Source organism: Ovis canadensis, chromosome 3, assembly GCF_042477335.2.
Source record: "Ovis canadensis isolate MfBH-ARS-UI-01 breed Bighorn chromosome 3, ARS-UI_OviCan_v2, whole genome shotgun sequence".
In the NCBI taxonomy this organism is placed as follows: Eukaryota; Metazoa; Chordata; class Mammalia; order Artiodactyla; family Bovidae; genus Ovis; species Ovis canadensis.
This window is the reverse complement of record NC_091247.1, coordinates 76,709,043-76,728,085: the sequence shown is the minus strand read 5'-3', so window position 1 is coordinate 76,728,085 and position 19,043 is coordinate 76,709,043. Positions and strand designations below refer to the sequence as shown.

Below are 19,043 nucleotides of genomic sequence, written 5' to 3'. Positions count from 1 at the left end.
CGAACCAACACCCCAAAAAGATATCCTTTTCATTATAGGGGACTACAATGCAAAAGTAGGAAGTCAAGAAACACCTGGAAGAACAGGTAAATTTGGCCTTGGCGTACAGAATGTAGCAGGGCAAAAGCTAGAGTTTTGCCAAGAGAATGCACTGGTCATAGCAAACACCGTCTTCCAACAACACAGAGAAGACTCTACACATGGACATCATCAGATGGTCAACAACAAAATCAGACTGATTATATTCTTTGCAGCCAAAGATGGAGAAGCTCTATACAGTCAGCAAAAACGAGACTGGGAGCTGACTGTGGCTCAGATCATGAAGTCCTTATTGCCAAATTCAGACTTAAATTGAAGAAAGTGGGGAAAACCACTAGACCATTCAGGTATGACCTAAATCAAAAGAAGCAACCTCAATGAGACACCCACACATTGCAACTAGAGAACAGACCCTGCTTTCTGCAACTAGTGAAAGCCCTTGCATAGCAACGAAGACCCAGTATGGCCAAATATAAATAAAAGTTTTAGAAGCGCAGCCACTGATATCCATTTTCAAAGAATACATGCATACATGCATATATATTTATATTAGGAAAATAACACTAAATAAGGAAGAACACAAAATTGTATATACGATTCCAACGAAAATATTACATGATACTACATATATTTCTACATCTTATTATATTTATAGCAAGTAAAAAGAAATGTGTATGTTTTCTCTAGTTTTTTTTTAATTTAACATTTACTTATGTACTTGACTGTGCTGGGTCTCAGTTGCAGCATGTGGGATCTTTAGTTGTGGCATGTGAACTCTTCATTGTGGCATGTAGGACCTAGTTCCCTGACCAGGGATCAAACCTGGGGCCCCTGCATTGGGAGCAAACATTCTTAGCCACTGGATCACCAGGGAAGTTTCCTCTAGGGTGATTGTTGCTAATTTTCAATTTCTCTTTATGCTTTTCTGAATTTTCAAAGTTTTCTTGGGAAATGCATAAGTGATTATTCATTACTTCTTGCTTTCTAAAAGCAGGTAACTGCAATGTAATTAGTAATAATTTTTATGTAACAAATATTTCCTAGAAATTTGTTTTTGAAAAGTTATACATGAGAGATAATGATTACTGATATAGTATAATATAGTAATTCAACCTTTATTCAGGCTGTCTAATCAGAAAGAGATGGATTCTAACCCTATGATTGCCATTTACTTGGTGCTGGGAGTTAAATTTGTTAAACTTCTGTTTTCTCAAATGTAAAACAGGTATATTGTCCATATGATGGAAACTGTTGAATAAAACCAGCACTTAGTGTCTACTTGAAATAAAGTCATCAATAAATGATGCCTATTAACATTACAACTGTGAAAAGTGTGAAAATGTTAGTCACTTATTGTGTCCAACTCTGTGCGACCCCATGGACTGTAGCCAGTCAGACTCCTCTGTCCATGGGGATTCTCCAGCAGTAAAACTGGAGTGAGGTGCCATTCTCTTCTCCAGGGGCCCTTCCTGACCCAGGAAATCAAACCCAGGTTTCCTGCACTGTAAGTAGATTCTGTCTGAGCTACCAGGGAAGCCCTATTATAATGAGAATTATACACAGTTTCTATTGTGTATTACAAATCTGTTCACTATTAGACATTTATTTGTAAGGAAAATACATCCTGGTGATTTTTCAGAAACTTTGCCAAACAGTATTAGCAAAACATTCAGAGTGTAGAACAAGATAAGCTTACTACATAAAATATTATCACATCTTTACTCATATTCCTTCACACATTAAGCATAAATGGACCTACCAACGATTGTAAATGACTCTGGAATATGAGAAGCTATCAAGAAGGCATGGGGGCAAAAAGGAAGTGATCAAATACTTAAGCAACAACTGAGTTCAAAATTTTATAGCTCTGTGTGTGTGTCTGTGAGATTAGTAATGCATGTGAGTCTGTCAAGAGACGAATCATATGGAAGAAAAATAGGCAGCCAAAGTGTGAAAGACTGGGATAAAGGATTTAGATTAATTCACAGGTGGTAGAGGAAAGCCTTAGAGAGACAAAAGAGTGACTAACTCTGACCTCCTTATTGGACAAGAAACACCAACATAAACTGAGAGATGACAGAGTATGCACACCGAGTAAAAATCTCTGCCCTGGTAACTCTTCTATGCTGTTTGTCTAGCCCATTTCCTCTTACTAAGAATGTTATTTTTTCCCTTTTTTCGTGACATACTTAATCCTCAAGATCTTGTTCTAGTACCCACTTTCTCTGAGAAGTCTTTACAAACCATTTTAGCCCTCAGACTAGTTTCCTTAATAGTGGGATTGTTTTTTAAAAACAAATTTGGTAATAGGAACTTAACAAAGTGTTGCGGATCTACTGTATCTCAAAAAACAAACTTGCCGAAGAGTAAGATCAGATTTGTGGTTATCAGAAGTGGGGCACTGGGAAGGAGCAACTAGATGAAAGGGGTCAAAAGACACAAACTTCCAAGAGAGCTCATCACAAGAAAAAAAACTTTTTCTATATCTTTAATTTTGTATCTGTATGAGATGATAGATATTCACAAAAATTATGATAATCATTTCACGGTATATGTAAGTCAAATCATTATGCTGTACATGTTAAACTTATATAGTGCTTCATGCCAACTATATCTCAATAAAACTGGAAGAAAAAATGCAAATATCCCTTTGACTCAATAACTCACTTATATGAACTGAAATCATGATGTAAACATATAAAGAAAGACATTTGTACAAAGATGTTCACTGCAATTCTATCATAGCAAAAAAAAAAAAGTACCTAAATATAAATCAACAGAGATACATTTAATACAAATTGTGGTATATTCACATAATGGACTGTTCAACTAAAAAAGACTGAGACAACTTTTTGTATTGTTATTAAAAAAAAAAAAAACACCCAGGATATATTCAAGCAAAAAGAAAAACTTAATTTATAAATTATTACATAGTGTGGTTTCTTTTTAATGAAAGAAGTATGTGTATTTATATATACGTGTTAAACAAATTTAAAAGTAAACACAAACATATACAAATACAATTAATAGTTATCTCTGGGGAACAGAAGTACAAAGGAAAAGAACTGACTTAATTTTAAAGTTTCCTATAATTCTGTATCCATTAATTCATTTAGGAATCATTTGAAAATTTCTAGAGTGCCAGACACTCATGATTTATACCACTCACTTGGCCCTTACACATTAAATATCTTTTGAGGTATTTCATATTTGTTTATCCCACTGAGCCATAAACATGTTGAAAGCAAGCTTCCTTTCCCATAGCCAACAACTATAAGCACACATGTTTACAGATGCACGTACACGTATAAGTACTTTCTACAAGGAATGAACAGGCCCTTATCAAATTCACAACAGTGGTTGTTTCTGAGAAGGGTGAGAATGAGGAGGGGAATGGGATGGAAGGTATTTTTTTAAAAGAGGATTCAGTTCAATAAGCTATATTTTATCTCAAAAAAGTTTTTTAATAAAGACTCATATAGGGACATCCTAGGTGGTCCAGTGGATAAGTATTCGCCTACCACGAATTTGATCCCTGGTCTGGGAAGATTACAGATGCATATACTACAACTACTGAGCCACACTCTAGAGCTGGAGGGCTGCAACTTCTGAAGCCTGAGTGCCCAAGAGCCCGTACTCCACAAGAGAAGCCACCTCAATTAGAAGCTTGGGCACTGCAACCAGAGAAAGTCCGAGCACAGCAATGAAAAACCTAGTGCAGCCAACAACAACAAAAAAGAATGAATAAAATTTTTCAAAAGACTCATATACTGTATGGTAAATAAGTGTAATTTTTTTTCCCAGTCTTTCATTTGTGTTACCTTTGTTTTTAGCACCTCTCTTGCATAGAACTTTCAATTTATTTTGTATAGTCAACCTCCTGATGTTTCTTTAATGACTTCTGGATTTTTTTGGCCTTGTTTATACGAAAAGTACTTTCTTCTTATTCTTCTATGGTTAAACAAAAACACTGAGCTCTTACTAGGAGGACATTATGCTAAGTGAAATAAGCTTGTTACAAAGGACAAATACTATTAAGTATCTAAAACAGTCAAACTCACAGAAGTAGACAGTAGAAGGGCCGGGGAAAGAGGAAATGGAGAGCTGCTACTCAATGGGTATAAAGTTTCAATTATGAAAGATAAATTAAGTTCTCATAACCTGATATACAATATCTTGCCTATAGTTAACAATACTGTATTATATACTCAAAATTTTGTTTAAAAAGTAGATCTCATGTTATACCTAATTAAAAAATATTTGCACTCTTTAATCATTTGGAATGTATTTCTTGTTACTGTACAAAGTAGGAAATTAACTGAATGTTTTTCCAAAGGAATAATCAATAGTCTCAATATCATTTAGTGAACAGTAAATCACTTCCTTATTGATCTGAAATACCACCAGTATTATAAACGGACACTTGAATTCACAGTGAAGAAAAACTCACAGCATTAACCAGTTTTTATGCATCTGAAATTAATTACACTGGGAATCACCACATGAACCTGTCATCAACATGGTTTACCTTACACTGCATAGTAAAATTGCTTTTTCCCTCCAACCAGTCACAGCCAAAACAGGAAAAAAAAAAAATTAAGTCAATCAGTAAGAAGTAAAGCATAATTTTATTTTCATGTTCTTTTTAACTAAGTATTCTAAAAAAAAGAAAAAATTAATTTGTTTAAACTAAGGAATTACAGAAAAGTTTATCAGATCAATAAACTCAACAAATCACTAAACTGAAAAATGAACAGAATGAAAATAAAATTCCAGAACAAGAACAGATACCACCATCATTACTGACTGGGAGTGAGGAAATCTGTGTTTTAATTCCAACCTGAACAAATGAATAAACCTCAAGAATTGGCTCTATTGTTCAACTGCCAACATTCTATCATTTCTAATTTGCCATCTCTAAGATTTAATTAAAACACCTAATACTAACAACCGCCACCAAAGAAGTACCTAATCTTTACTGAGATGTTATTTATACCAGTATAGGTCCTTAATCTAACTTAAATTCATTTTTCTCTAGCTATCTTCTAAGCACACAGAAAAATAACTGAGCAACATTTTTAAGACTTTCAGTCACGTGAAAGTAATTTTTTTTAAAAAGCTGAAGTATAGTTGATTTACAAGGTTGTGTTAATTTCTGGTATACAACAAAGTGATTCAGTTTATATATATATGTGGATGTGCATAGATCTTTTTTATATTCTTTTCCATTATGGTCTATTATAGGATATTGAATATAGTTCTCTGTACTATAAGTAGGGCCTGGTTTATCTTTTTTATATGGATATACAGTAGTTTGTATATGCTCATCTAAAACTAATTTATCTTTCCCACTGTCTTTCCCCTTTGGTAACCATAAATTTGTTGTCTATATATGTGAGTCTGTTTTGTCAGCAAGTTCATATGCGTTATATTTTAGATTCCACATATAAGTGATAACATATGGTATCTGTCTTTCTCTTACTTCACCTAGTATAACAATCTCCAGGTCCATTCATGTTGCTGCAAATGACATTATTTCTTTTTTTTTTTTTTTTTCAAATGTCTGAGTGCTGTTCCATTGTGTATATATGCCACATCTTCTCTCCCTATTCATCTGAAAATGGTCATTTAGGTTGCCTCTGAGTTTTGGCTATTGCAAACAGTGCTGCTATGAACATCAGGTTGCAGGTGTCTTTCAAATTCGTTTTCCCTGTATATATGCCCACAAGTGGGATTAGTGGATCATATAGCAACTCTACTTTTAGTTTTTTAAGGAACTTCCATACTGTTTTCCACAGTGGCTGTACCAATTTACATTTCTACCAAATGTGTAGGAGGGTTCCCTTTTCTCCACACCCTCTCCAGCTTTTGTTACATATAGGTTTTTTTTAATAACAACCACTTTGACTGGTGTGAGATGATATTTCATTGTTGTTTTGATCTGCATTTCTCTAATAAATAGCAATATTGAGCATTATTTCATGTGCCTGTTGGCCACCTGTGTATCTCCTTTGGAGAAATGTCTGTTTAGGTCTTCTGCTCATTTTTTGATTTGAGGTGTTGTTGTTACTGAGTTGTATGAGCTGTTGGTATATTTTGTAAATTAAGCCACTGCTGGTTGCATTGTTTGCAAGCATTTTCTCCCAGTCTGTAGGCTGCCTTTTAGTTTTATGGTTTCTTTCACTGTGTAAAAGTTTCTCAGTTTGATTAGGTCCCATTTGTTTACTTTTGCTTTTATTTCTATTGCCTTGGGAGACTGGCCTAAGAAAACACTGGTACAATTTATGTCAGAAAACACTTTTTGTCCATGTCCTCTGTTTTACTGTGTCATGCCTCATAAAGTCTTTAACCCATTTTGAGTTTATTTTTGTGTATGATGCAAGAGTGTTTTAACTTCACTAATTTTCATGCAGCTGTCTAGTTTTCCCAACAACACTAACTACAGATACTTTCTTCTCCATTGTATATTCTTGCCTCTTTTGTTGAAGGTTAACTGATTGGTAGGTATGTGGGTTTATTTCTGGACTCTCAATTTTGTTCCACTTATCCATATATTTGTTTTTGTGCCAATACCATGCTGTTTGGATTCCTGTAGCTTTGCAGTATTGTCTGATGGCTGGGAGAATTACACCTTCAGCTTTGTTCTTTTTCTTCAGGACTGCTTTAGTAATTTTGAGTCAGTTTATGGTTCCATATAAATTTTAGAATTATTTGTTCTAGTTTTGTGAAAAAAGCCAAGGGTAATTTGATAGGGATCACATTAAATCTGCAGATTGCTTTGGGTAGTATGGCCATTTTAACAATATTGATTCTTCCAATCCAGAAGCATGGGATATCTTCATTTCTCTGAATCATCCTCAGTTTCCTTGATCAATGTTACCTAGTTCACAGCATCTAAGTCTTTCACATTTCTTGATCAGGTTTATTTTTAACTTTTTTAAATGCAATTTTAAAAGAAACAGTTTTTTACTTTCCCTGAAAGTAATTCTTAACTTACCACTTAGCTTGTTCCTCTTTAAGATAACACGTTTTCCTAATACATGTTTTTTCCCAACCATTCCAAAACTACTGTGATACTATACCATGTGTTTACATGTGCACACATACATTAGGATGATTCATTGAACTATATACCAAATCACTTTCTGCTTAATTCTTTTGGCTCAACCTTTCTTAGTTACTACTCATTTTTTGGTTATTTCTTCAAAGATTGAAGCCATTTGTTTATTCCTTTTTTCTTAGACTACTCAAAATAATTTGACTTCTATTTTCAGTTTTTTAAGTACTCAACCTTATCACCGTTCAAGAACTCATCCATGAAGTTAATATGCTCAGTCACTTAAATCAGTGATTCTGTGAACAAATCTGAGTCCAGGAGAGGGAAAAGAAATAGAAAGAACCATTTAGTAAGTATCTATTTCCAAATGTTTAGCGCTATTTTTAAAAGTTGTAGATTCCAGACAATACAACTTTTAAAAAGTTCTCCCAACTGCCACAACATCAATATGACTCCTTCATAAAAGAATAAAATGTTTTATTTAAATCTGGCTCTGTTGTTCTTGTTCTCTCTTCAACTACCAAAAGTCACTAGTACAGAAAAATACTTTACATTTATCTGTAATCAGTTCTTCATAAAACCATGCTGATTATTACCTAGAATCTACATTTAATGACTGATTTGCCTTAAACCATATTAGCGTATGTTCATGCTCAGCTGTGTGCAATTCTTTGCAGTCCTATGGGCTGCAGCCTACCAGGCTTCTCTGTCCATGGGATTCTCCCAGCAAGAATACTGGAGTGGGTTGCCATTTCCTACCTCAGGAGATGTTCATGATCCAGGGATTGAACCCAAGTTTCCTGCGTTTCCTTTTGGCAATCAGATTCTTTACCACTGAGCCACCTGGGAAGCCATAAACCATATGCTTCCCTGGCAGCTCAGAGGTTAAAGCGTCTGCCTGCAATGCAGGAGACCTGGGTTCAATCCCTGGGTCAGTAAGATCCCCTGGAGAAGGAAATGGCAACCCACTCCAGTATTCTTGTCTGGAGAATCCCATGGACAGAGGAGCCTGGCGGGTTACAGTCTATGGGGTCACAAAGAGTCAAACATGACTGAGCGACTTCACTTTCACTTTCTAAGGAGATCAGTCCTGGGTATTCATTGGAGGGACTGATGTTGAAGCTGAAACTCCCAATACTTTGGCCACCTGATGCAAACAGCTGACTCATTTGAAAAGACCCTGATGCTGGGAAAGATTGAGGGCAGGAGGAGAAGGGGACGACAGAGGATGAAATGGTTGGATGGCATCACCAACACAATGGACATGGGTTTTGGTGGACTCCAGGAGTTGGTGATGGACAGGGAGGCCTGGCGTGCTGAGGTTCATGCGGTTGCAAAGAGTTGGACACGACTGAGCGACTGAACTGAACTATAAAAACAAAACAAAAAAGCCGAACAGTTCACCTCATTCAATGAAAGTTCTAGTGTATTTTGAGGAAAACACTTGTTTTCTCCTGGTTTAGGTTTATAAAGACTATAAGAAATCAGAAGACTAGTCAGGTGAGCGTTGAGATGAGTTAATTCTGAATTTAATTACTAAATTTAAACTTCAAAGGTCAATATTTTTTGAAAGACATTGCCCGGTTTTTATTCATTCCCAAACTCATTAGATCCCACAATCTAAAACTTCTGTGAATATAATATCTTAGAAAGGAAAGGATGTGGTTTTTTAAAAAACTGGCAACGATGAAACGATTTCCCTTAGCAATTTCTGTTTGAACTTAATTAACTGATAGCCATTAATTTCTTCAGCGCTAATACCAGTTTTATGAAAAGAAAATATTCTCCCATATAAAATTATCAAATAGTCATGAACCCTTACCACCAGGGTACAAAACAAGCATCCATCTGTTGTGAACAATAATAAATCTTTTATTCGCCTAATTATTCAGTTCGTTTGCACACTAAATTTCCATCTTTCATCATTCAGTCAGGCATGCAAATTGAAATTTTATTTTTATGTATTTACTACCACAATCTACTGTTACAGACATCCTGGAAAGACAGAATCATTGGCTCAAACTTCCAAATATCAAATTTTGTTTTAAATTCTGAATTCTGACTTTCTGATCATCAGTTATCCTCATTTCCTATATATGATACAGTTATATAACTATCCTAAAGTTATAACAAATATAAAAACCCAAAATGTCCATAAGCAAGCATTTAAAACACACTTGAAAAATGTAGTTTTAAGCTTTTATTCACATTTAAAATGATCCACGTGGGGACTATGTCATCAAACCAAGTAGAACTTCACATCACAATTAGAACTACTAAATTCTTAAACACACACACATACTCCTCCCCCTTCCAGATTCCATACAGTCTTTGAAAAACAAAAAATTACATGAAGAATTAAAAAAATCACCTCACCCCCATTATCCTAAGACATTATTGTTAACATTTTACCAAACAATTTTAGACACTTCACAATATCAAAGTACACGTTCCCAGTATCGCTGTTTATGCATATGTTATCAAATTATGTCTATGATTGGTATGTGACATTTTTCTAGCCCTCTAAAACCAGACAACTTTACAGACTCAGATTAAATTCACTACCTCCAGATCTCCCAGCTCAGTTTTTCAGCATTAAAGACTTCAGCTAATAGGTTCTCAAACCAAATAACTCAGAAACAGAGAACAGGTTCCCTGTGAGAAACAGCAATAGAGATACTGAGACAGAATCAGAAAAATCCAACAAAGCATCCTGAGAGTTACAACTACTAGGTATGTGGGATTACAGATGCTATGAAAAACCTGAAAGTGTTGTTTATTTCTGCAATTGAGCTTAAATTCTAGCAACACGATCTAACTTTAACCTATTCTCAGTTTCTGGATGTAAGGGCAAAACAATGAATGTAATGAAGAAGGACAAATACCATGAAAACAAGATGAATGACTCCAATTCTGAGTAGTTTCCTTTACTTGGTACATGTTTCTTTCTCAGTTACATCAAAGCGCCACAACTTGGCTTAATATTTAGGTTGCAGTAACTTTCTAAGTGTGGCACAAAGGTAATTCAATGAATAACTAAAGGGTAAAACATACAGTCAAGAGTAGGGAGTCATAACAAAACTTTATCTTAATAGCACTGAAATGAAAAATCCACTAAGAGACTTTGGTCTTGCAAACTGTCTAATGATAAAGTTACAAATGAAATGCCAGATACACACACACACTCATTCTTTAAAAATATATACCAGAAGACAATGAAAACAGTATCAACCCACTTATTTACAAGACATCTTGATCTGAAATGCTATTTACATTCAGTCTCTAGAACAGTACCACCACCCAAATTTAGATCTTGCTGATTTATATCGGTAACGCAAATGATACAGGAAGGGTTTCAGAGCATTTCAAGAGTCAACTTATTTAAAATCTCCTAATTTAAAAAAAAAAAAACTACTGCAAAAATGAGAAACCACTGCAGAAAAAAGTATAAGAAAGCCACTTTGAAAAGCTCCTATCCCTACCAAATTTAACAAGCAACAATTACTGAATGTGGCTATATGTTAAAATAATAAGATAAAACAGAAAGGAAGGTGACAATTTTCACACTGCTTGTTGCAGACAAGAAAGAACAACTGTGGTACTAACGCCGGACTGTTAAGTGCTGAAAGAGCAGACATGAAATAACGAAATCTCTTACTCCTCTGGTATCTAAGGCTACTGTATCATCAGTTTCAAGCAAGTAGTTCCTTAAGAACAGAGGCCATCTGTCATTCTCAGGGGGTACTTGTATCATAGAGTGTACAAGCTTATAAATCACTAGCACTTCAGCACAAGCTTTCACTTGATGAAGAACTTATCAATGATGCTGGCAGAGGCACTTTTACACCTTCTTCCTATGTGAAAGGAATGAAGAGATCTGGTCAAGGACTAAAAATACAATTCTGAAAGCAAAATGTGCCACAATTTTTCTGTGAAAGTTTTATAATTTAAAAATAAGTTGAATGTAAGACAACAAAGGATGACAAACTACACAAAAAAAGAAATAAAATGAAATAACTGACTAAGCAATATCAAAATATTTTCACAGGAGTTAAAACGACAAGTTTAAAAAAGTAGTTAGAAACAGTGTGAACTAGTAACAGTAGTTAGAAAAAGTAGTTACAAACTGAAATGGAGAATCAAAAATATTTATGGCAGTAGTAAAGAGAAACAACAGTTTTTGGAATGAAGACTCAGAATCACATATTAAGCTCCACATTAGTTTTAAAAATTCTTAAATATAAAAAACAAGATTTCCCCTCTCCTCAAAATAACCTAACCTATGATCTTTGGCAGAAAAATTTATGCTTTTGAACTATGATGCTGGAGAAGACTCTGGCAAGTCCCTTGGAGAGCAAGGAGATCAAACCAGTCAATCTTAAAGGAATATTCACTAAAAGGAATGACACTGAAGCGCCAACACTCTGGCCACCTGATGGAAGACCCGACTCTTTGGAAAAGAGTTGCTGTTGCTGGGAAAGAGTGAGGGAAGGAGCAGCGGGCAACAGAGGATGAGATGGTTGGATGGCATTACCAACTCAATGGACATGAATCTGATCAAACTTCAGGAGACAGTGAAGGGGTCTCAAAGAGATGGATATGACTTAGCGACGAAACAACAATGATCTTTGGGGAAAACTTCAGCATATTAAGTTGATGGGTAAGCTTCCTAACATTGGATTGTTAAAGGAAGTGTGTGTGTTAGTTGCTCAGCCATGTCCAACTCTTGTGACACCATGGACTGTAGCTCACCAGGCTCCTCTGTCCATGGGATTCTCCAGGCAAGAATGGAGTGGGTTGCCATTGCTTTCTCCATGTTAAAGGATACACAAGTGAAAATATCTAAAGATTTAAGAAAAACATTAGTATCTGAAATAAATTGTTGTAACAACATAAGGGGCCATATCCATATTTGTCTTAAAGCTGTTTTATCTTCCATTTCTTATAAAGTAAATAGAAGTTTTGCCCATCTAGGATGTTGGTAATATTTTATTTCTTGATCTAGGCATTACTGATAACACAGACATGTTCATTTTGCAAAAAGGCAACAAGCTGTATCAGTGATTTAAAAAGTTCATAAAAATTATTTCTACAACTTGAATTGTAGAATTTCTAATTGTATTTCTACAACTAATTGTAATACTTAAACTGTATGTCTACAATTTAAATGTAGTTATATTTATATATAGTACATACACATACAGATTATATAAAGTTATATATTCATATCCATATGCAAGTTGCTCAGTTCAGTTGCTCAGTCACGTCCGACTCTTTGTGACCCCATGGACTGTAGCCCACCAGGCTCCTCTGTTCATGTACAGACAGTTTCTAATCCAGATCACCACTGCTAATGTAAATGACTTACACATATTGTCATTTGTACCTGCTCAAATTCTTTCTCTTTTCTCCAACTCAAAATTATTCTTTTGGGGGAAAAAAAGTAAAACTTCAGAAAAAGCTAAGGTTCAGAAGTACTTCATCAGGGAAAATAAACATGTAACGTAAGCGATTCTTGAAAAAAAACTTCCAGTCTCCCTCTCCTCTGATGTGCTCATTTTGCCTGTGAGAGAGCACTCCTTCCTACAAAGTCTTTCTCCAAATTGCTTATTTCTCCTATCAATTTTACTGGGCTTAAAGTATCAAAATTTGACCAAATAATCAGTTTCTTCAAATTGCAAATCCATTTCAAAGGATTAAAAAGATATCAGTCACTCACACACAACCTTTCTGGGGCTTCCCAAGTGGCACAGTGGTAAAGAATCCACCTGCCAATGCAAGACACACAGGTTCGATCCTGGGGTTGGAAGACCCCCTAAAAGAGGAAATGGCAACCCACTCCAGTATTCTTGCTTGGAAAATTCCATGGACAGAGGAGCCTGGTGGGCTACAGTCCATGGAGCCACAAACAGTCAGACATGTCTAAGGACACATACACACACAATTTTTTAAAAATTGAGGCACAGTTGATGTACAACTATTATGTAAGTTTCAGGTGTGTTATATAAGTTTCAGTGTATGACACAGTGATTCAAAGTTGTGTGTCCACTTCTAACTAATAACTGTAAGAAAGTTCTTCTATATAAAGAAGAAAAATGAGCAATTCCACAATTTCTTTTATCATACAGTTTGCCAAAAATACTAAATTCCAACATATACTGTCTTCACCTATTCTCATTTATTTAAACAAGTCTTCTTTGATCTTCTCTACCACAATATAAACTTGAATGACTCCCATTTGCCATTGTTAAATTCTACTCACATTTTCTTTTTAAAAAAATGTAGATCAATTACTAGTAACATACGCTGCCACCAGGGAAGCCCACACACACACACACACACACACACACACACACACACCCAATCCTCAAGCTACAATAGGTGACTATGTCTTTCCTTTCCCCCACTTGCTTACTCCTAAGTGTTAAGAGCCTCATAAGGCCCTGTGTTCTTACACATACATACATACGTATACATACACACACAATTATATAGTATGGATGCAAGATACAAAATCAATACTTGAGTGCAAAAAGAGTTCTCTTATCTAAACTCAAGTAAAGTCAGCAAAGGCTAAACTGATTCAAGTCAGCCAGCAACACATCGTACTAAAGAAACCAACACCAAAGGCTGAATTCACATAGTTCCTCACAAACTTTCAGCAGTCAAAGATTGATACAACCCAACTCAACCATCTGGAGAAGGCAATGGCACCCCACTCCAGTACTCCTGCCTGGGAAATCCCATGGGCGGAGGAGCCTGGTAGGCTGCAGTCCATGGGATCATGAAGAGTCGGACACGACTGAGCGACTTCACTTTCACTTTTCACTTTCATGCATTGGAGAAGGAAATGGCAACCCACTCCCGTGTTCTTGCCTGGAGAATCCCAGGGACAGGGGAGCCTGGTGGGCTACCGTCTATGGGGTCAAACAGAGTTGGACACGACTGAAGTGACTTAGCAGCAGCAGTAACTCAACCATCTGAGGATTGGAACGTACACTACAAGAAAGCTAGATTACCACCATTACCAGAAAAATAATTCTAAAGCAGTTTCTTACCCCATTTCTACTACTCAAATTATTTCTAAACTTTGAGAAAAGTTGCCTTTCCTCACAGAAAAGATGAATGGCACCTCATCTCTAATGAGATGTGAAAGTATACATTAAAAAAAAATTTTTTTTTGGCCACACAGTGCATGCAGCATGCAGAACTTCCCTGATCGGGGACTGAACCTATGCCTCCTACATTGAAAGTACAGAGTTTTAACCACTGGGCCACCAGGGAAGTCCCATTAATGTTTTAAGGTTTAGCCTCCAGTTGACAGCGTTTAATAATGTTTTCTCCTCTGTTGAACACAGTCATACCATTTTCCATTTGCTAGAAAAGCAGAACATTTGATAATTGGATTTTTAGAACCTGAGAGAATAAGCAACTAACTTACATGATATGATATAAGTTTGCTTTTAATCATACTATCTTACTTGCGCATCTTTTAAAATAAAAAAATACACAACATATTCATTTTCAAAGTAAATATTTTCAGTATTTGCCTTCAATTAAAATAAATTACATAAAGGAAGTTAGTTGGTTTCATTTCTCTATTTTCTAAGGATTAAGTTCAAGCACATGTATTAACCAAACTTATATAAAAACCTCAAGCTATGCATGTAAAGACATCAAGTTATGCATGTAAGGACACCAAATTATGGTGAGAAAAGAGTACTTAGTCTACAAATCTGCCAAAATTCCTACTGAAGTCTAATTTAACTCACATTTTTTTCCTTTCTGAAATAGTCCAGTCTATAACTATGAGCTAAAAAATGACTTAATACCCTTTATTCATAACTTATGAGTAATTCAAGGGAAATCTAACCTTCTTTGTACAATGACTGCTTAGTGATCTCATCAACAAACTGGAAAAACATGCAGGCCAATCACTGCAATCTCATCTGGAAACATGAGGTAAAATTATGATCAGAAAGCTACTTAGAAATGTGAAACCAAATGATTTAACTATCACTGGCATCGTACTACTATATCAGCCTTCGATCAGATAGGTAGGATAGGACAGGAGACCGATGTGCTGCAAGGGTTAGGAGATTCTTTTCTCTGGAGGTGATGAAGATATTCAGTCAAATGTATTTCAGTATCTCCTTTTGATGGAGACTAGGATATATAAATCATTTTTGAAATTCTCTGCTACTTACTAAGTATGATCACTGCTGTGTCACAGTCATCGTACAGAATTGCTAAGAGGGATAGTATATAAGAAGAGTATCTGGCACAGACTCTAGTACTTAAGAAACAGTCATGTTTATTACTCCAAATACCCATTTCTTCTGTTATTCTTTTTTCAAAGACTATTTCAACTCATTAGGTATAAGATTGCTGATCTACAATTCCAAGTCAGTCTCTCTGAGGTTACGCCGCATCACCTGGGCTGCATTTCGGGATATGTCAGAAACTCTCTGGTGACTCATACACACTTTATTTCTTCGGTTTAGGTTTATAAGTGGCTGCTTCTGTGCCATACTATTATTTTCAGTATTTAAAAGAGCTGCTATTTATTGAGCATCTACTATACACTAGGTACTTCACTATCTCATATCTTTAAATTACTGTCAGACAAGTGTTACCATCCTAATTTTAAAGATAATACAGTAAGACTCAGAGTGGTTACACTTCTTGCCCCATGTCACACACACAGCTCATTAGTGGTGTGGCTAAGTTTAGCACCTACCTCTAGTTAGCTCTAACTCTGAGCTCTTCCCAACATACTATCTCCAATTGTCTCATCCCTTATATTTTACGCCTTTATAAATTTGCTTTCAGAGGATAACAACTACAATTTGGGAGTACTCTGCTTACAACCTCACATAACCAGTTTTCTGGAAGACAAGAATGCACTTTCAATGACTGATAAACTTGAGAAATGGAAGGTCTAAAACAGAATAACCCTTCAGAGACCAACGGGACAAGATAAGACACAAAACACAAGTAACTTGCTAGGAATAAAAAAGAGAACAGTTAAGACAGTAAGAGACCTCAAGGTGAAATAACTTATTATTATAAATTACTTCCAAAATTAAAACAAACAGAGGAAAAGACAGAAAATACTCACTAGCTTTGAATTCTGCCAAATTTAAGTTCAGGGATTCTCACTAACAGGTCAGATCTACTGGTCATTCTTGCCTTACCTGATAGGTCTTCAAGCTGGTTAGCCTTTCCTTGGGTTTGCCAGAATTTCCAGTTTAAAAAAAAAAACAACAAAAGGCAAGCAGTATAGGGACAGGCCTTAGGCCTTACCAGCAGAACTCTAACTTCAGTATTGTCACTATTGCATTTCTATTCCTCAAATAATTTTTAAGTGTTGAGAAAACAGCACCGCACCCCCCCTCCCACCCGCCACCACACACACTAAGTGGCATTCCTCTTACGGATGTAAATATTTCGAAGGGTTAGCCACAAGATGGAAGAGCAGTGACTCATGCTACTTAATTCCTAAAAGAGGAAAAATCAGATTCCTTGTCCAGAATTCTTCTATCTGGAAAGATTGCAGAAATTCCTTATTCTGTAAGTAGTAGGGAGAAACGACAGGTAAAATATAATGGGCTAGGACAACTCCACAGCAAAGTGTAACTAGGACGCATGACTAGAACACTAAAGAGCTTCCTGACTGCTCCACAGAATATGCAGCCACTAAGGAATATTTTCTGTAATACTATATATACACCAAATTATTTTAAAAGCTCACATAAAAGAAAAAAAAGGCAACAACTATAAATCCAGGATCATAGGTGAGATTTTAATCTCACAAATAGGAGATTATACAGAGACTGATTACATTTTTACTCTATATGATTATTTCAGACTAGAAATAGCAAAATCCATTAATATACTGTTATAATTCATTAAATTCTTGAACTATATATAACCCAGTTAAAATTTCAACATTTCAACTTTATGAATTTGCCAATAACTAGCAAATTACACTTATTTTTCAAAACTTTCATATCAAGATTTTCAGAAGTCAAACTCCATCTTTTATTAAAACATAATAAATGAGAAACTAGTAACATAGTAATCAATAGGTTGATTCCAGGTAGGAAAATTTGGGAGCTGAAGGCAGTTGTAGGAAAGAGACTTTTGAATTTTAAATCATGTGCATTTAATACCTAATCAAAGTAATCAATTTCAACTAAAACCTAAAAATGCTCAGAATACATAGCACGTCTGCAGATGTGTAAGCGTTCCTCAGATATATTTCTAAAACAAGACTGCCAAACAGATTTCATGATAAATTCAGCAGAACAAGTTGCAAAAACTCATTCAGGATTTTAAAAGAAAATATATAAAATCCAACCCCACATACTTTCAGTTTCACTGAAGCTGGAATATATTATCAAAGGATTCCTATGTGGAACACAAATTATTTTCTACTAGCTAAAAGTGGTATGTGAAATCCTAAACCCAAGATTTAAAATAAAAGCCTAAAAATGCTAATGATTTGTATTCCATCTTTAGACAGCAGACCGTTTCAGATAACATGCAAGAAGACAGCATTCCATGGAACACCCAGGCTGATTATTTCCCATTTGGGGTGTAAGCAAATCTCCTGCCTTTAAAAAGTCCTCATAAGATTTCACTCCATATGGTTTGTTTCTCTCTTTTTCAAACACTGGCCATTACAACACTCAAACATATATACATTCTAAAAGGAGGTATCAAGGAAATTTTTAAGACTAATTAACCTGTGGGCAAAGAAGCAACTAAAAACCAGTTCCAACAGAATTTTTGCTTGAAAAAAATACTTTCCTATAACTTACTACCACTCAAAAGCCTAAAGTCCACTCTTTACATGAAATAAGTGATTTTATATACAGATTGAGTTAACTTGTCTTAAAACAGTGAGTCTCACTTCAGTTCCCTACTCTGAAAGCTCTCTGATCCACTATTATGTAACTCTATCCAAAATTCTAATGCAAGAGTTACATATCCATTAAAAGTTGGCAAAAACTAAAACGGGCCTATGCATAAGCTTAGCTGTAGGTTCCTTAATTACCTTGTTCAAAATTATGAAACCAGGTACATTTTCAAACCAACAACAACCAAACCTTTCCTATCCAAACCAGAAATAGTGACACTTTGCATACTTTGTAAAACTGTTAAGAGTATTCTTCTTGGCTAGCTTCTGATCATTATGCAAATTGTACATTTAAAATTAATTAAAAATGCCAATTTTCAAAGAATTACCATTTTTTACATAACACTAGCAAACTTTTTCTAATTTTAGTCTTTTAATTCATCTTAAGGCCATTTATTTGCCCTCCAAAAAGACCCATAGCATTTTCCCTGAAGGCTAATCAGCACTTCTTTTCCTCTCTGTGCCAACATAGAACAGTTTCTACTAGCAGCAGCAAAGCAACAACAATTCTACAGTGAATCTGATTTACCATTTGGTTGGGTACATACTGAAATTCTGATTCATGAACCTCTTAGTCAGTTTATGGATATCAATGAAAAGAAAAATGACACTCTGGCATGTGACCAAGTCACTCTTACTTCAAAAGGAAATAGACTTCAGAAGCTAATAATTTTAAACAAATTAAGAAAAGTGATCAAATATAAGACCCTCAACTAAGTTGAAAATACACACAAATGAAAAGACTCAGAATTAACATTTAACAATCAGACTAACTTTGGCTGAAAGAGTCTGATTCACTGTTAATGTAATTAACAAATCAGTACATCTTGAAAAAGCTTACTTCTAGCAATAGAATCCTTATTACCCTATAATTTCAACCCAATGCCATTGCTTAAAAAAAAAAAAATTAGTCAACTGTATTACATATAGTGTCAATTCTGAGACTTTATTATTTGAATGAAACAGGAGAACCCTGATATGCAAATACAAAAGGAAATGATGAAACTGTACTTTTAATTAACA

The 19,043-nt window shown here is 35.2% G+C and overlaps 1 protein-coding gene across 1 annotated transcript in view; it reads right to left on the bottom strand.

The window, feature by feature from the left end:
• The window catches only part of FBXO11 (F-box protein 11), a 110,448-nt gene that overhangs the window by 88,801 nt on the left and 2,604 nt on the right, over nucleotides 1-19,043 (bottom strand). The window lies entirely within an intron of this gene.